General features: G+C 45.9%; 1 protein-coding gene across 1 annotated transcript in view; it reads right to left on the reverse strand.

Annotated features, from left to right (window-relative positions):
- The window catches only part of TP53I11 (tumor protein p53 inducible protein 11), a 54,628-nt gene extending 33,885 nt beyond the window's left edge, over positions 1–20,743 (reverse strand). Inside the window, exon 1 of the mRNA XM_074997541.1 lies at positions 20,586–20,743. The gene's annotated coding sequence lies outside the window, so the exon portion shown is untranslated. The remainder of the gene's footprint in view (positions 1–20,585) is intronic.
- Positions 20,744–21,726: the final 983 nt, after the last annotated feature.

Here is a 21,726-nt window from a genome sequence, read left to right on the forward strand (position 1 = left end):
CTCTTTTCCCTTATCTCTCTCACAATACCCAGAGAAGGGCAGGAAGGGCCTTGAAGTCTGGAGGGGGGAACAGCTGCCTTAGCAACTACATTCAAAGGAGAGGTCCTGCATGTGGAAAGCAATTGTTAGTGCTGTATGCTGTTAATGGCTTTTAATGACTTGTGTTTTCAGTCTTCTAGATAACTTCCCCAGAGGTGCCAGTGTGGAGACATCGCCACATTCTCTATCCTATCTTGACACAAACTGGTCATCGTATAATGGTTTTGGTTAACGTGTAGAGGAAACCACCTGTACTAGAGATAAGCTATGGGCGGGGATACTCTGTAACCTTTTTAGATTATTGGCTTACTGTGCTCATTTCGTCTTGCTGCTAGAACCTATCCAGGTGCGGGTAACACCCATGTCAGTTTCCCCGCCCATCAACAATGTATATAATCAATTGTAATCGATTGTCTGGCAGTGCTTCAACGAGTCCCGATAGGCAAAGTAGCACTCCACCAGCACTGTGTGTAATAAACCCTCCTGCTTGCTTCATACACGGTGTCCAGACTTTGCTCCAACCGTTTTGTTGGCAGATCTCTTCCGACAGTACCTTCTGTCGGCAGGTTGCTGTAGCATAGACGTAGCCATTGTGTATTTTATGTATAGGAGACAGGCTTGAGCCCCTTGGTTTGAATCCACATCACAACATTCCCTCAGCACAGGAAGTATTTAAATGTGGGGCTTTAATTTTGGCCCATTTTTACTTATACATAGAAGCACTATGATATTGCACGATGGTGAAAGCACATTGGAGACTGCAAAATGAATGTTGCTATATAAACTAAGATTGAGATCTACACCCGGATATGACCCTACAGTTTGGAAGACTTACTGGCTTTAGCTTCTTGTTCCTGGCCCTTGCAATTCCCTGGCATGCCAGGTTTCAGGGTGGGTTGTCACTTACAGGGTGGTAGCATGCTCTTAACACTGCTTAAGTTGCCTAGGGAGGAGGTTACACCAGCCACCACTCTCAACTATCGTTTTGAGGCTTACCGTTCCCTTGTGTTTTTTTTTTTATACAAACACACACACACACACACACACACACACAGCTACTCTCAGTGAGCTGATTTGCGCAAAGCAGTGAGAAGGCAGCAGACTGACAACTACCGTCTGGGGACTGGGACCAGAAGGTGCAGCTCATCCCCTCCTCCCCACCCAAAACACCACCCACTTCACTGCACCTGGTTTGTAGCCTGTCCCCAGCTGGCGAAACAACCACCACATTTTTTTTTTTTTTACACCATCATGGTTTCTATGGCAACAGGCTGATGCAAGAGAGTTTCAAATCTGATATTTCTAGATTGAGAGAGCCCAGTGCAGGAGGGCAGCTTCCAGGATGGTAGTGGGGAGGTAGAGGGGGTGACTTCTGATAGCGCAGAGGGAGTGCTTCAGTAATTCACAAGATAAAAGCAGGAAAAGGCAGTGCCACTATTTGAAAGCAGTTTCCAGAGTCTGCCCTTTTATTGGGGTTGGGAGCGAGGTGGGAGGGTCAGAGAGGGAGAACAGCACAATATTGTCCTACAATATCCAACAGATCAACTAAGTGTGACACGTGATGATGCTCACAGAGGCCATTTGGAGGGGGCCAGTACTTTTACAAGGACATAAGCACTGTTCAGTAGATGGAGTACAGCACTTGGAGACATAAGACCTAGCTCTGCCACTGACTTATCCTCTCCATTCCTCAGTTTTCCCACCTTAAATTGCAGATCATGCTCCTGAGAGGCTCATAAGGGTCTCATTGACAGTAAGTTCTCTTTTTTTTTTTGAGCTGCTCAGAGTTAGATAATTGTGTCACGTTGAATTAAACATGGTATCTAGTTGACACACTGCTTCTGATATAATCACTTTTTTCAGAGGAAGGCTAAGAATGTCCATCAGCGCATCTGGGAAACGATAAAATATTGATCAAAATCATGGAAGCCCCTCCTAGCCTTTGACAATCAACTTATGCACTATAGCATGAGACCTGCTGGCTGCCTTTACTTGCAACAGGCAGTAAGATCCGCCATGAATAGGCCTAGGCAAATAATTGCCTTTTTGGTACTTTGGCCATTCTAAAACTCACTTTGTGTCAACCTAAAACGAAGAGGATTTCAGCAAACAAATGACATGCAAGTTGCGTAAAATGAGAGAGACTTGAAACATTGTTTGAATTTAAGTAAAACAGAAGTTTCATAAGTGTTTTGGAATGGGAAGGAGGAAGGTATGTGTCAAAAGCCTCCAAATTTTAAAAAAGTCTGACCAAAACACACTTGAAGAATTTGACATGAATTCATGAAGTGTCTTCCCTGACTTGAATCTGCATGTGAGGAGGGAGAGGGTGAATCTCTAGGGCTACATCTACACTACAGCGATCTTTCGAAAGAAGCCCTTCTGAAAGATCTCCCCAAAAGAACTCTTCCACACAGACAAAAGTGGATCCAAAAAAGCCAGCTGCTCTTGCCAAAGAAAGCATACACACAGCCCCCACGCTTTCAAAAGACCAGAACAGGGATCGAAAAAAAATCAGGTGCCACGAGGACTGCTCTTTTGAGAGACAGACCACATGGAGCATATGCACAAGTTTTCTTTCGAAAGAAGGCGTTCTTCCTGAAACAGCAAAGAGTGATTTCAAAAGGAGTGCTGCATTCCTTCGCTTTGCTTTTGAAAGAAAAAGCTTTTTGCGCATCGATGCTCTGTGGGATATTTCTAAAGAGACACCTTTTTTTGAAATAACTTGTGAGTGTAGACACAGCCTAGATGTTCAACTGCAGGTGGTTATCTTAGCATGTACCAGAATAGGAATGTTTCACATTAAATATTGACTTCAGATAAAAAGAACTCGTTGAAAACCTCCCGCTCTTGGATACCATGTATGGTTGCCGTAAAACTAACCAGCCCATGCATACGTCAGTGTGGTCATTTATCTGTGTGTGGCACAGGAACGGCATAGTGTTAATAGGACCATGAGTACCTTGAACTCACATTTGATAGGTCTTTCCCTATTCAACTCTTCACAATCAGTTTAGAGGTATCCATACCCTGGATTCGTTGCAGCCGATGCTGAGCTGGCAGTGCAAGATTCACTTTGCTCTTAGTTGTTCTTCTAAATTAGGGAACAAAAATGCTGTGTGCGTGCATACCCCACAAGCTGTTAATTCCACAGATCAACAAGACTCCAGATTCCATTAGCCGGAAATGTGACACTTCATCTCTGCTTCTAATTTCCTAATATACCTCCACAGCAGTGGGCATTAAGCACACAAGAACCTTTTTTAAAAGCATTCATCAGGAGAAGAGAGTAAGTGGAAAGGACCCTGTACAAACTGAAAAGGGCAGTTTCTTATACTGCCAAAGGGGTCTGCCCAGACCTGAAAAAGGTTGATGCAAGATCCATGTATGGAATAGGCAAGAATGCTCCTGCCAAAGCAGTGTGTGAAATGTTTATTAGTCCTAGCCTTTGAGGCAGTACATGCTGGGACCCTATTGTCCCATTCGCTTTGGCTATGTCTACGCTAGCCAAAAAACTTTGAAATTGCCATGCAAATGGCCATTTCGAAGTTTACTAATGAAGCGCTGAAATACATATTCAGTGCCTCATTAGCATGCGGGCAGCCGTGGCACTTAGAAATTGACACGGCTGGTCCAGAGGGGGATCTTCTTCGAAAGGACCCTGCCTACTTCGAAGTCCCCTTATTCCTATGAGCAGATAGGAATAAGCTGACTTGGAAGTAGCCAGGGTCCTTCCAAAAAGGAGCCCCGTCTGGACAAGCCGTGTCAATTTTGAAGTGCCACATGCTAATAAGGCGCTGAATATGTATTTCAGCGCTTCATTAGTAAACTTCAAAATGGCCATTTGCATGGCTATTTGAAAGTTTTTGGCTAGTGTAGACACGGCCTTTATGTTCTAATGGATGATCCTTTCATCATTCATGTATTTGTCAATGTGGATTCACATAGGATAAGAAGTGGAATGGTCTTTTCTGTTCTACCAAATATCAGCTCCTTAACAAGCCCTGTTTGTCCAAGTGTAGGAGGGATAAACGAGATCTATGGAATAAGATTTGGGGGGTTTTAGAGCAAACCCCAAAGGGGAAAGTGGATGTGGACTCGCTCCCAGATCCATGTCCCTTTTCAGATCCTATAGCTGGTGACATCACAGTCATGCAAAATGGTGAGTTTGGAAATACGTCCCTGTACTTGAGCATAATTGCTCCGATCGCCTCTATCCCACTCCTAATCCAGCAAAAGCATCTGAAGATGTAAAGTTTTAGCTCTGAGGAAAGAGATATTTTTGATTTGTCTTTAGGACAGTAAAATTCCAGTCTCTGAAATCACCATGTCCTGAGGATGGTTTTCCCTCACAGGGATTCCAAGTGCCCTCCATTCCACATGGATGATGCAGAAACATCCTCAGAGCTCTGTGGTATTCAAGGGGAGTCTCTGATGGATCTCTACCCAGCACTGGAACTGACTGGTCAGAATCAAGGGTGACGGTGGGGAAGAAGGTGGTTGCCAGATGTCTCTCACACATCAGCGGTTATTGGAGGCATTGACCATGTTTCCACACCTGAAAACTCCACTTGAGAACCCAAATGCACAAAGGATAAAATAGCAGTCTCCATTGGCAGCACACCAATCCCCCTACCCCTGCAAAATGCATGTCAGACTTACGTCTGACATGCATTTTGCAGGGGTGGGGGGATTGGTGGCAGACAACATCACTTCTTACTGAGGTGGAGTAATTATAGAGATGAGAGAGCACTTTGTCAAAGTGCATCTTCATCAGACACACTACCATGGTGCAGATGCACCAGTGTAGCTCTGACATGTAAACAAGCCTTCAGACTCCAGTTAATACTTCCCTTGCTACCTTTTCTTTTGACTTCAGCTTAACGTCAGCCCTGTAAGTCATATTTGTTTTTTCTTATCTAGCTGCAAATACTTGCCAGGCACCAACAAAAAGGCAGAGAGGGAGTCCAGCATTTGCTTTAGCTGTAGATGGGCTGGTAACTTGATTTACTCAAGACATTTTAGCTCAGCTACTTAATTCATTATCTCTGGGTAGGATCAACCTTTAATCCATCCTGACTGATTCTTCTGACTCACTTCCTAGATGATGCCAGTGAAAGGACTCATCCAATATGACCCACTGTGATGTGCAGCTGAGTTGTGTCCAGGTTCTGCCCAGCACTCTAGAACAGTGGAGTCCAACAGAAAGTCAGAATTGCACCACACACACACACACACACACACACACACACAGAGCCAGGCACCACCTGCCTCCCCTGCCCTCAGCCCGCAAGCCAGGCACCTCCCCCATCAATTGCCAGCAACTCACCAGAGATAACGCCACTCTGGAGCTGCCTGGCCACACGAGCTGTGCCACAGCTGGAGGCACCATGGCTGGAGATGCACAAGTCACGTGGGCCCTCTGGCTGGAGGGGCAATAGCCACTCCAAGCCACAGCTGGAGCCGATGCCACCGCTGCTACCACATGCTTGTCCCACCAATTGGTGGGGCATGGGTGTGGAACGGGCAGAGGGCTCTCCATTTTGCCACATCTCAGTGTCCTGTTCGCCACACCCCTGCTCTAGAACAAGTTCATGGCTAGCCATGCAGATTGTGTTACAACACTCCTGTGGCTCAACAGTCTCAGAGAGGTAGCTGTGTTAGTCTGTAACTTTACAAAACAAAAAAAGCAGTCCTGTGGCACCTTAAAGGCTAATGATTTGTTAGGTGATGAGCTTTCGCGGGACCGACCCACTTCTTCAGATCTAGAGAATCAATAGTATATCATAACTGAGCAAGTGTCCCCTAAGGTCTACAGTACCATCACTTCTAGAGTCTCCACTGTCACTTTAGGTGCTAAGGGCCCATGATTTCACCATCCTAGTCCATCTCTCAAAGCACTGAGTTGCTATGGATCTATTACTACCTAGATTCCCTTCCCCTCCCTGCAACTGTGTCCACCATACTAGCCAGGAGCTCAAGAGCTGCACCAAGCTTCCAATGCAACCCTCAGGAAGGCAAAGCTTGTATGTTCCTTCTTTAACCATTTCCCATAGCAACTTCTGTTCCAGGGCACAAATATCCTGGACTTATTCTTTACTGACATGGCAAGTCCTCACATTTTGCAAAGCAAACCTTACCTTGCTCCTCAGGAATCAGCCACTCAAGTTCCTGCACTACTACTCTGAACCCTGGGGAGGACAGTCAGAGCCTTGTAGCATACGCCAGTGAACTGTGTATTACCCTTTAGCTGCGTGCTGCCAGGGCACAAAATAAGGGTGAGAAAGGTATTCACCCTCTTGCTAAGCCCTGGAACTCTGAAATAGCATGGTGTTTGTTATGAAACCAGTTTATCTGGAATGCCTCAGTGACCGACATGTCTAGAACACCTTTCACCCTTAAAGACCGCAGGGCTCTTCAACTTTTATATACTGTATTGGAATGTCCAGCTCTGCAGTCTAAGATGACAACTTTTAATAGCATTTAAAAACCCTGTCCAGTAGCACTTTAAAGACTAACAAAATAATTTATTAGGTGGCGAGCTTTCGTGGGACAGACCCACTTATTCTTAAGTAGGTCTGTCCTAAGAAAGGTCACCACCTAATAAATTATTTTGTTAGTCTTTAAAGTGCTCCTGGACTGCCTTTTTGTTTTGATAGAATATAGACTAACATGGCTGCCTCTCCATTACTATCTAAAAAGGCTGTTTGAGAATTCTACCTGGCTTCCATCCCTATACCCTTGCCGAAGTAGATATGTGCTTCACAATCTATTTATCACCAACACTTTCCTGAGGCAGGCTAATAGATTTCCAAGGCCATGGGAGGTCACATTCTCAGGAGTTCTCAAACTATGGGTCAAAAGCCAAAAAGCCCTGACCTTGCGTGGGGTACAAAGCCCCCCCATTTTTGGTTTTACAATGGGGAGAGTTTGTTGAACTCAGAGGCTTACTGCGTGAAAGGGGTCACCAATACAAAACTTGAGAATGACTAATCTAGTCTGACCTCTTCTACAAACACAGCCATAGAAGGTGCCCAAAACAGTTCCTCGAGCACAGCTGTCACAAAATCATCCAGTCTTAATTTAAGATACCAGTGATGGAGAATCTGCCACAACCCTTGGTAAATTGCCCCAATGGCTAAATCATTCCCATGTAATATTTCTCCTTATTTCTCCACTGAACTTGTCTCATTTAAATTTCCAGCACTTAGCTCAATGTCTACCTTGCTCTAGCAACAAGGGGTCCTGTGGCACCTTATAGACTAACAGAAGTGTATGAGCATAAGCTTTCGTGGGCAAAGACCTGCTTTGTGAGATGCTTTTGCAGATCCAGCCGAACACGGCTGCCCCTCTGGTACTTAACACTATGTAAGGCTCTGCATTTAGCCATATGGAGTGGAAATCTACCTTGCTCTACTAGACATAAGAGCCTCTTAAGTATTTCATCTCCCTGTGGATATATAGAAAGTTAAGAGGGGAGTTGATTAGTATCTCTGTTCGACTCAAGGAGCTCCATCTACTTTGCTTATCACTAAATGGCATGTTTTCCTATCCACTAATCATTCTGATGGGTCTCCTCTGAACCTTCTCTAATTTATTAATATCTCCGTTGATTGTGGCTACCAGAACTGGACACAATATTCCAGCAGCTGTTGCACCAGTGCCAAACACAGAAAAGTAAAATACCCTCCACTTATACCTCCATGTATTGCATCCGCCCTTTTGAGCGGTGTCATACAAAGGGCTTCTTTAACCAATTATCCACTAGGACGCCCATATTTTTCCCCCCAAAGTCACTGCTCCCCAGGATAGAGTCCCTCACTTCACAAGTTTGGCCTACATGATTGGTTTCTCGAAGTACACATTTTGCCACATTAAAACCGTAATTTGCTTTGTAAACTGGGCACTAGTAGAGGAGCCAGAGTGCTCTGCTTTAGTGGCCCTGGCCTAATCAGTCCTCCAATTTTTGGATCAGCTGCAATTTTTTTTTTTCCTTCCACATCATTAAGCAGAGACACCCAATCTCTGCAAAACTGCTAGAAACACATCTGCTTGAGTTCCTGTATCTGATTACACCGAGGTCTACCAGTTAGCTTTACGTGCCATGTTAATTTGGTATCATCCTGGTTTTTAATCAAAATGTTTTGTGGTATCAAGTCACAAACCCTGCACAAGTCTAACATCAACATTATCACCTTTATCAACCACATCTGTAATCTGAGAAAATGACTACATTTGACAGGATCTATTTTAAATAAACCCATTTTGACTGGCATTAATTACCTTTAATTCTTTATTAAACAGAGTCCCATATCAGCCGCTTCATTATCTTGCCAGGGATCCATGTCAGGCTGACAGGTCTATGATTACATAGGTCATCCCATTCAGCCTTTTAAAATATTCACAGAGAGGATGAACAGAGGCAGAGTATATAAGTGACTGCCCTGTAGTTACACAGGAAACCTGGGGCAAAGCCAATGGCTGCCCCTCTCTGGCTTTCCCCCTGCAGCTGTGAGACCACCACCATGCAAATGAATCAAGTATCCAACTGAATGCACAGAAGGATTTTGAGATGCATGCAGTTTGGAGTTAAAATGCACCTGCACCCAGGGCAGCCAACAGACTTGCCAAGCCCCTGGGCAAGGTTGGGAGGTGGGGGCCCTCTGGGCTCCCAGAAGGGGCAGAGCTGGGGGCAGTCAGCCCTCAGTGCCACATTGAGTGTATTGTGCCATGCCCTACTCCCAGGCAGCTCTCAGAGCCGCCTCAAGCATGCCATGTGTTGTTCTGGTGGCAGCTGGGAGCCCCCGGTCCTTTTGAAATCTCTGGGCCTCAGGACACCTGCCCACTTTTCCCCCTGCCCTGGGTGGTGGGCCTCCTGTTCCCTATAGTCTTCAAAGAAAGCACTATGGGACCTTTTAGGGATAGTAAATAGTCAGGTCCCAGGATTAGTATTCCTCACACAAGATAGCACCTCCGGCTACACCATGCCCCTTAAAGCTACAGTGCTTCCTTGACAGCACTCTGTCAGTGGCAAATGTACCAGCTGCTGAGGCACCAAAGTAATTTCACAAGATCTGAGGGTTCTCTCTGCAGGACTCTTACTCAGCTGCAGAGAGAGCCTCATATGGCTCACTCTCTCAGGACTGACAGGATTATAGCCTGAAATGGCAGGCTGCCTCAGCAGGCTCTGAGCCAACGGCTGCCCCTCTCTGGCTTTCCCACTGCAGCTGTGTGTGTCACAGTTCAAGATACCTTGACTGTAGTTTAAATATAAACAGGAAGAGCAATTTCTCTATGGTATTAAATAACAGAAGGAAGCCACATTCTCATCTCCCTCTCAGATGCACAACCCCTCAAGCAGGGTGCTCTTGGCAAGTCCAAATGTACACACCTGTGTTGACAGCTGCATGCATTCACATTAACATCCTGACCGCACAGCAGAGCACAAAACTGTTGCTTGACTTAGGATTAGTTAAGTCAGAGATACACGCAGCAGACTTGGAGAAAAAACCTATAGCCTAGCTTAAAATCCCAGAGCCAACTCCAACTAAGTCCTTGGTGATGACATGGCTACCAGACTCTGAGCTCGACTCAGGAAATTCAGGAGCCAAATTTTATCCTTTCCCCACCCCTCCACACACCAAAACTGATCTTTGTAGTAGACACTATTTGCAACTTTCCCAGACCATCTAAGGCTATGTCTACCCTAGGCAACCTACAACGACTGCAGATACATCCATTCTAGCTACGCAACTGCATATCTGCTTACTGGGTCATCCCTCCTGAAGAAGATCAATGGGAGAGTTTCTCCCATCAACCTCCCCTTACTCCTCAGTCTCAAGAGGAGTACAGGAGGCAACTGTGACCTCTGGTAGGCCCGTTTCATGCATCTCTACCAGACATAGTGTTAGGCTGCCCAGGGACGTACAATTCACCAAATGCTCTCTTCTTGAGCTAGGAGCCAGCGAACAGCAGCAGCTAAGGGAAGTTTTACAAGGGAGATTAGAGAATAAGCCAAACACAGGAATGAACTTCTTGTATTATCTTTCTACTCCTGCATAAGCTGAGCAAGAGAGTGGAAACTATCCATTTATTATATCCAGCGCAGCATGTCCTTCTCATAAGGAAGGCAGCACATGTGTATTTGGTGCAAGGAGCTCCTGTCCCTGTGTATGGGTTTTGAAGACCAGAGTAGCTAACTAAAGGGGCTAAGGGAGACAGAGGTACATAGAAACTTTACAGGACACAATACAATGGTCCTACTCTTGGCCTGACAGCCTCTACTTTGTTGAGAAGGATGAAAGCCTCAGGGAATGAGGACATCCACGATACCTCTCCAGGGAAGGGGACTCCACTTATTAGAAAGAGACAGGTAATAGAACATAGATGAATTTACGATAACCAAGAGAACCTCACGGTGACTAGCCTGCCTGGTGCAAAGATTACAGATGTCAAGACATCTAGATCAGGGTGGGGAACTTTTATTATGTTTGGGGCCACTGAGCCACAGAAAAATAATCAGTCAGAGGGCTATATAAAAGGGAGACTTAAAAAAAAACCAAAACCCTCACTAATGCGGCCCCTGACTGAGACACCTCACTTGCCTCATGCTCCAGCCCCATGGGCTGGGAGGTGGAAAAGCAGTGACTGAGTTCATGGTTCCCCCAAAATAGATTAACTCTCCTGCAGGCTTAGATGGGATTTAAAATGAGAGGGTTTAGGGTCTGGGAGGGAGAAGGGACAGGAACAGGGTGAGGGCGGAGAGTCTGGGTGGGAGATAACATGCAATCAGGCAGGGGCAGCGGTGGGGGAGGTTCAGGAAAGGGCTGGAGGTGAGGGGTCTTACAGAAAAAACAGGATGAGGGCAGGGGTCTGGACAGAAGAAAGGATACAGGAACAGGCTGGGGGTGCGAGGGCATGGACCTCCACGTGTCACTGCCCTTCCCCCTCCCAGATGGAGAACAGCAATGGAGAGAAGCACACACTGGAGCGGCTTTTCCCTTGCAGCTTCCAGGGAGCGAGCAAGTGAGCGTGCACGCACACACACCTGTCCTGGCACTGCTGTTGTGCTCAGCCATGGGCAAGGGAGCAGCAGAGCCCAGAGCCACTTCCTGCCCTGCCAGGCAGGGCCAACGGCTGGATCTAGCCCTGGCTGGCAAGCCCAAGGATGCCACACCCCACTGAATGCTAGGGAGGAGAGCCCTGAACCTGCAACTCACAGGCTGGATCCAGACCACAGGTTTCCCATACCTGTTCTAGATAAGACTTAAGTGTAGGTCTGGGGAGGAACTGGTGGTTGTGGTACCAGTGACATAGGGAAAGCCATGAGAGAGGTTCTGGAGGCCAAATTTAGGCTGCTAGGTAAAAGAGAATGAAGTTCAGGGTCTCCCTGAGAACATTCTCTGAGATGCTTCCAGTTCCATGCACAGAGCCTGTTAGACAGGCAGAAGTGTAGGGTGTCAGCGTGTGGCTGAGATGATGGTGTTGGGAAGAGAGTGTTTTCGTTTATCAGGAACTGGGGAAACTTTGGGGGAAAAGAGGATCCTATACAGGAAAGGTGGCCTCCACCTAAGCAATGTGGTTCCATTTTGTTGCCAATTAAAATTAAGGTTTAGACCATTTTTAAACAAAGAGCTGGGGAAAAGGTGAAAGCCACAGCAGAACACATGGCTTGGACAGACGCATCCCTAAATGGAAGCTCTATTAATGGAGACTCGCTATGTCCTAATAAGGATGAGCAGATGGAATATGGCAACCTACAGGCAGAATCGAATCAGAGACAATTTATTTAATTACATTATGCAATGGCAGACAACTTAAAAAGTGGAAACATTTAAGAAGTAAAACAGCAGTCATGCAGCATTTTAAACAACAAAATAATTTATTAGGTGATGAACTTTGTGGGGCAAACCCACTTCATTTTCAGCACTATCGCCAGATCTGAAGAAGTGGGTCTGCCCAGAGAAGCTCCTCACCTAATAAATCATTTTGTTAAGTCTTTGAAGTGCTACAGGACTGTTTCTTTGTTTTGCAAAGATACAAACTAAACACAGCTGCCTCTCCATAACTATTCAAGATTTTAAAGTCTTCATATACCGTTAGTCTAAACAATAAGGCTGTGGCCACACTGGCTTTGGTAATGTGGCACTTCAGAATATGCAGTGCCTCATTAGCAAAATGGCAGCCGCATGTGCTTAGAAACTGCTGGTTTCAAAACACATGCCGCCCCGATTTCGAAAGCCCCTTCTTCCCAGCTGGTTTTGGGATAGAGGGGCTTCTGAAAAATCACAGGGGTCATTTCAAAAGGTCCCCAGCTACACATGTGGCATGTGTTTTGAAACCAGCAGCTTCGAAGTGCATGCAGCTGCCATTATGCTAATGAAGCATTGAATATTCCAGGAAGTGCCTCATTAGCATATTCCAAAGTGCCACGTTTACCACAGCCCCTCCAAAAGGAGGGGCTAGTGTGGCCACAGCCTAAGGGTGAACTAGAGTGCCTCGTTAAATATCAATATTGATAGAATAGGCATCACAAACTTGGTGTTATGAAGATAATCAATAGGACACAGCAACACCAGGGTAGAAAATATATCGGAAGGACAGAATAAACTGTGCTAGTGAGAAAGTATACAATCGAATGAGACAAATCTAAAATGGACCAAATTGTACCATAGAACCTCTATGGACAGTAAATCCATGCTTTAATAGGAAGAACGTAGCAATGGGAATATATTACTGACAGCCACTGTGAAATATTCAGGGAGATTAGAGATGCTATTAAAATAAACTCAACAATAAAGGGGGATTTCAACGACCTCCAGGTTGACTGAGTACATGTCATTTCAGGCCATAATGCAGAGATAAAATTTCTTGATGCCTTAAATCACTGCTTCTTGGAGCACCTGGTCCTGGAGCCCACAGGTGAAGAGCCAATTCTTGATTTAGTCCTAAAGGAAGCGTAGGATCTGGCACAAGAGGTGAATATAGCTGGATGAGCTGGTAATCATGACCATAATATAATTAACATCCCCTATGACAGGTAAGCCTCCACAGCAGCCAAACACTGTAACACTTTGTTTCAGCAAGGGGGACTACGCAGAAGGAGGGAAGAGGTTAAACAGAAATTAAAACTAACAATGCCAAAAGAGAAATCCCTGCATGCTGCATGGAAACTTTTCAAAAGATACCACAACATAGGTGCTACTTCAAAAGCACAACCCAAACTAAAAAACAGAGAAAGAAAACAAAAACCAAGTGCCACCACAGTTAAACAAAAAAAGTAAGAGGCAGCGAGCGGCAAAAAGGCATCACTTAGGAAGTAGAAGAGAAATCCTAATGAGAAAAATAGAAAGGAGCATGCACTGTGACAAGTGAAGTGTAAAAATATAATTAGGATGGCCAAAAAAGAAATTGAAACACAGCTAACCAAAAGGTTCAAAAAGTAATAGCTGAAGTGAAGAACTTCAGAAGCAGGAAGCCTGCTACACAGGTGGAGATAGCACTCCAGGACCATAAGTCCATTACAGAGAAACTCAGGATGAATCTACATTTACCTGACGATAGACCGCGCTGTGGTCTATCTGGAGTTCAATTTTGCCACGTGTTAAGACATGGCAAAAAGTCAGTCTCTCTGGGCTCAGCCATCAACCCTGGTACTCCACAGTATCACATGGAGTAAGGGATGTTAGTGCAAGCCTGAAGATTCCCAGTCTACACCAGGTAAGAAAGTCAATTCTGGTACATCAATTCTAGCTACACTAATGGCATAAGTAGAATTGCATATCAGAGATCAACTTTCTACCCTAGTGTAGATCTAGACTAAATGAAGTCTTTGAATCGGTCTTCACAGCTGAGGACATGAGGGAGATTGCTGCAAAGCAGATTTAATTGATGGGGTACAGACCACAGCTAATAGTACTGAAGTTTCACACTTGAGTTCCTTTGGAATTCATGGGTGAATATCATCTGGTCCTGGTGATTTTACTGTTTAGTTTATCAATTTATTCCAAAACATCCTCTGGACACCTTAATCTGGGACATTTCCTCAGGTTTGTCACCTAAAAGAATCCTAAACCTGGAACAATGACCAGAAGATACCTAATGTGACAGCTATTTTAAAAAGGGTTCCAGAGGTGACCCTAACAATTACAAGCCCATAAGCCTGACTTCAGTAATCAATAGTAAACAACAATGTTGTCTGACATATGGATGACCATAGTTTGTTGGGAGGAAAAGTCAGGATGGCTTCTGTAAAGAAAAACCACGCTTCACTATTCTACTAGAATACTTTGGGGGCTGGGGGTTCTACATGCATTTGAGCCAGGGGGATCCAGTGGATATAGTGTTCTTAGATTTCCAGAAAGTCTTTAAGATCTCTCACCCAAGGTTCTTAAGCAAAGTAAGCTGCTATAGCATAAGAGGGAAGGCGAGTCTCTCATGGACTGGTAACTGGTTAAAAGACAGAAAACAAAGGGTAGGTATAAATGGTCAGTTTTCAGAACGGAAAGAGGTAAATAAAGATGGCCTCCAGGGCTCTGTTCTGGGACCAGTAATAGTAAATATTCACAAATGTTCTGGAAGAAGGGGGTAAACAGTGAGATGGCAAAATGTGTAGCAGATACAAAATCATTCAAGATAGCTAAGTCCCAGGCAGACTATAAAGCACTACAAAGGGATCTCTCAAAACTGCATGACTGAGCAACAAAATGGCAAATGAAATTCCACGCTGATAAATGCAGAGTAATGCACAGTAGAAAACACAATCCCAACAAGACATATAAAATGATGGGGTCTCAATTAGCTGTTACCGCTCAAGAAAGAGATGGGAGCAGACCGTGTGTTCTGGCACAGTGAGCTGGGGGTTGAGACTTAGGAGTCCTTGAAAAAGTCACTTCGCCTTTCTGCCTCCATTTACGCCTCTAAATGGGACTAACTCTTACCCACCCTGTAAACTAGGGATAGATTTGTCAGTCGTGTCTATCCAGGAATTTGGGTATGTCAAGCAGTGTTCCCTGTAAGCTGAGCACTTGGGTGGGCTAGCTACCCAGGAGAGATTCAGGTGCCACCCAGCTGATGAGCAGAGTGCCCACAACCACTCACAGTGGGCAACATGTTTTCCTGTAGGTGGTGCACAACACACATGGGTGTACATAACAAAATTTATTCTGCCCACGGATGGGAAAAAGAAAAAAAGAGGGAACACTGATGTCAAGCACCGTAAAAATGTGTTAAGTAAGCAGCCCCGCACGTGGATATTTCCCCAAGGAGAAAGTTAATAATTCATGTTATTGGAGCTTCCATGGGTCTCGTGGCGGGTGAGGAGGGGTCACATGGAGAATGGGAAGAAAAAAAAAACATAGCTCCGTTGTGAAACATTACCAAGTTTGGTCTATTGATTTAAAGCAGGGACCTGGAAGTTAGGACTATCAAATTCTTACCCTGACCCTCTTTGGGTATCTCCTCCAATGATGGGAAGGTGACTTGCTGTGCTCATTCTTCCATTCTGTAAAATGGGGATAATGCTAAGTGGATGCGCAGAGGGACTGATATAAAATCGGTTTGTCTTTATAAAGCTCTTTGAGATCCCAAGGTGGAAGGCACTAGAGAAAGAAGCCACTACTCATTTAGCTGAATAAATTAAAGAAAGCCCTGAAGCTTCAGCTTGGTTTTCCGTCTTTATAGAGGTCTTGCAGCACCATGTATGAAGTTAATTCTTTGACAGCCTGGGAAACTGTAGAGTAGTTCAGCAACTAGGAACCAAGGAAAAAGCTAAACTCACAAAAATTATAAGATTCCATTTCACATCAGCTTGTATCTCCAGTCCACGCACAGTGCCATTTTTATCTGCTCTAGAGATAAAAACAAATCTTTGGAAGCTTGTAATACTACTATATTTGAAATGAGAAAACAGAATATTTGTTGTCTATAAATAGTGTCCCCATCATGCCAAGACTGTTCCTGCTGGTTTTAAGCAAAAATCCCCACCACATAACCCAAAACAAAAAGGATACAAATAGGTTTTGTGCATGTGTGTATCTTTCCGTACAAGCAAAAGAAAGAACTACAACAGCAAAGAAAAAAAAACAGGCACAGAAGATATGTAATACCTTAGCAAAAGTCTCACTCCTCTGCTTTTCTTCCTACTATTCCAGTTCAGGCAAATAGTCAATGCCATAACTTATCAGTCACTGGTCTGCTCAGTGTGGCATCCTGCCTCCAGTGGTGGGAAACCTACTGGGGGACTCCAGTCAGGGACTGGACCCTAAGGTGCTGGCTGCTGTATGCACACATTGCAAGCGGTTAGGAAAAACGAGTCTGGGCCCCAATCTAATGCTTCAGAAAGAAGTAAAAGCTCCTAAAACGCTCCTGACTAATTGAACTGCGTTCTAAATAGGGGCTGGGTGTAGCAGGGGAGAGTTTTTTGAACATCATAAGATCAAGAAAGTGAGGTGGTGAAAGGGCTGAGTGCCTCAAACTCTTACTTCAGTGGGAGTTCCTAGTGTTCAAAAGGACACAAACATGCATTTCTCCCAAAGCGAACAAACAGCACACCAGCAGCCTGATCCAATGCCCCCAATTAAAATCAATGGAAAGAGACAGTATGACTGACAGCCACCGCAGGCCTCGAGGCGGGGGGTGGGAGGGAACCTGGCTCCATGCCCCCAGAGGGGGTAGGGCCAAGGCAAAAGGGGTGGGGCCTAAGGCAATCAGACCTTAGTGCCGCCCAGACTACAGTGCCGCTACCCACCCCCCAACGCCAGTACTGCTGCGGCACTTCAAAGGGGTCACGGGCTCCAGCTGCTGCCAAAGTAACAGCGGTGGTGGCCAGAGTTGTGGGCCTTTTGAAACACCGAGCCCTGGGGCAATTGCCCCCTTTTTCCCCTCCCCAGCCGCCTCCTGTTGGCAGGCCTGGAAAGAGATTTTGCTTTGGTTCGGGACCCAATCCTCAGCGCTATGGGTTTCATTACTCCTCTTTGGCTGAGCCACTGGCGACCTTTTCAATGGGGTTCCATCTGTTATGTAGCCAAAGCTCCAAGGTCCCTGAACACTTTCAGAAACAAGCCTGGGGGAAGGCATCTCTGCCAAGGCGGCTCCTGTTCCCCACGACCCACATGCCAAGCCATGGGCCGCTGAATGGAATGAGGACAATAATTCCTGGAAAGCTAAATGAACGAGATCCTCCTTCCTCCCTATCAATGAAGAATCTCAACCCTCCCAGAGAGAAGATCTCTGTGAAAGCTGCTGTGAGGAAGAGGAGTCCTGCCCTCAGACTAGCACTGCAATGGCAGCAGGGATGCAGCTTAGAAATGACTGCTTAATACTCCTTTTGATTAAAATTGCATTGAGCCCCATGCTCAGCAGAGGGGAGGGAATCAGGAGTCCATGGTTAATATTTGTGTTCCTGTACAGATGTCCAAAGCTTTTACACATGCTTTCTGAGCCTGTTATGATTGCATCAGTCACTACCATAGTGAGTCTAAAGATTACAGTACTTTCTTTTGACTGTGGGACTTCCCAGACAAGCTTCCTCTTACTGGGGAAACTCCCCTTTCTAAAGTGCAGTAGTAAATGTTGGGGTGCCTCTCCTCATAGGAGGAGCTTGAGCTTTATTACACTGCAGTCCCTATTTTAGAACTAAAGCAAGACTGGATTTCTCCCCTTGTGTGCTCTACTGGCATGCCAGCTCTGGAAAGAGACATCCTCAGCTGGCCCATGTCAGTTGACTTGGGGACTTTTTAATTGTGGTGTAGACACTTGGGCTTAAGCTGTAGCCTGAGCTCTAGGACCTTGCCACCTCACAGGATCCTAGAGCCTGGGTCTCCAGCCTGAACATCTACACAACAGCCCTACAAACTGAAGTAATCTGGCAGAGGCCAGCTGCGGGTTTAATTTCAGCGTAGACATGCCCGAACTTCTCACTGGCCACTAGCACAGGTAGTAGGTCTCTTGTAGATGAAGCACGGGCAGAAGCTATTTTTTTACTGCCATATCTTTGAAACCTGCTCTGTGTAGTCACAAATAACCCTATGGTTTAATGGTGGAGATCAGTGGGACCCACAGCTACCTTAGCTTAGCTGTGCTAATTTACAGCTCCCTTCCTCCCCTACCAATGCCTCCATGCACCAAGCTAGTAAAATTTGACTGGAAACCCACCTAATCCACTGATAACACTTTAACCACCCAAATCACCCTCCTACAATGGAGGGAACATTGAAGAGCTCCTACATTATGGCACTGCAGGGCCATATGAACCCTGGAAAGGAAGAAATATACCTCCGTAAATAGAGCTGCTTTCTTTGTGCCTTTTACTTTGTCGTCCTTTGTCCCTCCACCATCATAACAGACAATACCAAGATTTCTCCTGCTTCCAGGCAGGAAGTCTCAGCTTTCCTCTTTTCCTCATGCCCTCAAATCCAACTTAACAGATCTGTTCTACTGTTGCTTCCTTTATAACAGCTTTGAAATCCATTCCTATCTGCCCTGCACATCTCTTTCCTGGCACGATACCTTCTTTTTCCACAGGCTCCCCAGCACTCCTCTACTATAGTATAGCCAAGGTACAATGCCAAAGTTAAACTTCTGGTTCTGACAGTATCACTCAGATCCCAGCCTCATAAAAGTCCCTGTGCTGGTTCTACACCACCTACTCCATTTGTTTGAAACCACTGCCTCTGCCTGTATGTCACTGTGGTGGCTGCCATGCCCTTTGCCCCATTCTGTGGTATTACCGAGGGCTCCACACCAAACAGCTGATCATTTAGTATTTAGTAATAACCATTTAGAACAGGATACTGAGTGTGACCTCCCAGCAACGCTCACACAGAATAAGGCTGTTCCGTCCTCTGCTATGTTCTCCACCAGCCTGTCTCCTGCTTGCTTCAGATAGGAAGCAAGATACCTGCTCCAGGGTAAAGCACCAGGCATACCCTTCATTGGGCTTATATAGATGCACAATCAGAACAGGTGAAATCAACAGTGTCAGCTCAAGGGTCAAAACCAGTCGGTTTTCCCACAGCTGTATGAACTCTGAAAAGCAAGGGTGAGTGCACTAACAGATGGTTGCAAAAGCCACCAGTGACTGAGAGATGCATGGAAAGCAAGTATCAGAGAGGTAGCCGTGTCAGTCTGTAGCTTCGAGAACAAGCTTCCAAGTCTTGTAGAACCTTATAGATTAACAGATATTTTGGAGCATAAGCTCTCTTGGGCAAAGACCCACTTCATCAGATGGAAAGCAAGTATGTCAACAAAGAGAGTGCAGTGCATACAAGAGGAGCTGTATCTCCCCGAACACAAGAGCCTCCACTTCCCCACAAAAACCACCACCCCACTTCCACTCACAGCTGCTTTTCCCCCCATGTCAAGGCTGTCCTCTGGCAGCTCTTTGTAGTGAGAGTGTCACAGAATGGAATGTGCAAGTGGCAGTGTGTCCACAAAGGCCTCTAGCCACTTGCCTCTCGTCAGACCCTTATTCATGCCTGGCAGAGAGGGTCCCCTTGCCAACGTGCTGCAGCAAAGTTTGCTTGGGGAAATCTGGAGGGGGCTCTAGAGGAGAAATGACTGGCTTGCACCCAGACCCAGCACTGAGGGGCAAAATAAAACTCTTCATTTGCATGTGAAAATTCTGCAGCTGGGGAACCTTCAGAGTAATACTATATAATTCCCAGTCCCCTCTTTCACGGATGTTTCCTTGAAACAAACACAGACCATCATCATTACCTCAAGAAGCAGAGCGGCACCAATCAACCAACAAAGGAATCCCTCCCCCCATCACACACACACACACACTGATTACATGCTTCCTCACCCACCTAGGGATATCCCTTTGCCTGCTACATCATGTAGCACTACCACCTAACAAAATGCAAAGTGCCCCCCTCCCCGCCCCCGTAACACCCCTGTGTTTGCAGGTTAAACAGCTGAGAGTACTTTTGATACTGGTATGTGATGCTTACTACACAATACCCAAAACAATACATTGCTACACACATGCCTACACACACCCAGCTCCAAATCGTTGTTTGCACACGTGGATTTCAGTACTTTGAGAGGAATGAGCATTTTGCATGGCTTATTCTCTTCCAGCACACAGAGCTTAAGTGAGAAAGCTCCAGGCACTTACCGTTAAGTCGGTTCCCCCTGCTATTCGTTACCTACGAGCAGGCAGCGGCTCTCAGTACAACCCACTCCAGAAAGCCTTTGTGTTGCAGCGCAACTTTCCATCCCCAAAACCGATGCAAATACGGGGAGATCAGTAGGTCCCTCAGTCCACCGGCACAAACCAGCCAGCCGGAGGCACAAGGAAACACAAGCGACGCAGCACAGAGACACCCGTCCTTCCCCGAGACGTACCCTGGCTCTGTGCAGCAACGTGGTCCCTTGTGGGGTCCACCCCAGAGCCACCCCCAACAACAGTCAGCCCGACCTGCCCACACCAGCTAGAGCAAAGGGACGGGGGCACCGAGGCAGCCCCAGCCCTGCGGGGCTAGGCTAGAATTTGGGAGCGAGCGAAAAGTAATGGCACTTGAAAGCGACCAACACAAACTTACAGCCTTAGAGCATGTTCTCCCTGGAGTTGGGGCGATCGTGGGCTCTCTCGACCGCCGCGCCGCGCCGCGTGCGAAATAAGGTCCGCGCCACAGAGACAGTCACATCTTGCTGGTCAGTTACAGCGACAGAAACTGACTAGACGGAGCGAGCTCAGCCGGGGCCCCTTTGTGCAATCCACACTTACCATAATAAAAGAGCCAAGCCTAGCACCGCCTCTGTATTACCGTATTAAACCAGCCGCACGGCGCTTCGAAAAGCAAAACTGCTGCGCTGTTGCCACCCACACGCGGGGGGGGGGGGGATGATTAGCTCCCGAGCGAGCTGCAGAAACGGAGCGCGTAGAAAGCAAGTCTGAGGATAAACGCGTGCCGTAATGAATAGAGCACATGTCGCGTGCTTTCTCGTTTTACTGAGCGTGGCAGCACGCTAACCGTAATACCGTAAATATTCCAGCACCCCTTAGTTTTTAGAGAGGGCGCATGAGATTAGGCCATGCTGATTTAGCTTTTACCAGAACAGCAGAGATAATGTACCTTTGCTGTGCATTGTTTAGGTGGCACTGGCAGTAAATGCAAAGGGCAGCTTTGATGCAGTATATTAAAAAGCAAGAATTATGCTGACACCACTAAACACCCACCCACCCCTTGAATTGTACCCTTTGGTGCATTATATTTCTCTCACACACTCCTTCTCAAACGTGCATACAAAGTAGGGCATCTGAAAAAAAATCCTATTGCCCCTGCAGGTGTCTCCTCTTCACACTTAAGTTTTGGATTTCAGTCCCCGTCTTCCTCCATCTGTTACTGTCCTGCAAGGATTTCTTCATTCTTCCTCTTCCTTTAGAATATACCCAGATTCCATGTGGTAACCACACCAGATAACAACGGACCTATTATGGCACAAAGCCAATTTCAAAACACTCCTCAAACTACCAAAGAATCAAGCCCACATCAAAAGAAAGAAGAAAAAAATCACTGGCAAAAGGGTAAATCCTGCAATATTTGAAGGCTGACAGTCTTCCTTTGTGAAGTGTTCTTCAAACCCCATATATATATATATATATATATATATATATATATATATATCACATACATGTATCTTTCTCTTGAGTTTGTAGCACTCCTGCTATGGTTTGCCTGT

This window comes from Carettochelys insculpta, chromosome 6, assembly GCF_033958435.1.
Source record: "Carettochelys insculpta isolate YL-2023 chromosome 6, ASM3395843v1, whole genome shotgun sequence".
In the NCBI taxonomy this organism is placed as follows: Eukaryota; Metazoa; Chordata; order Testudines; family Carettochelyidae; genus Carettochelys; species Carettochelys insculpta.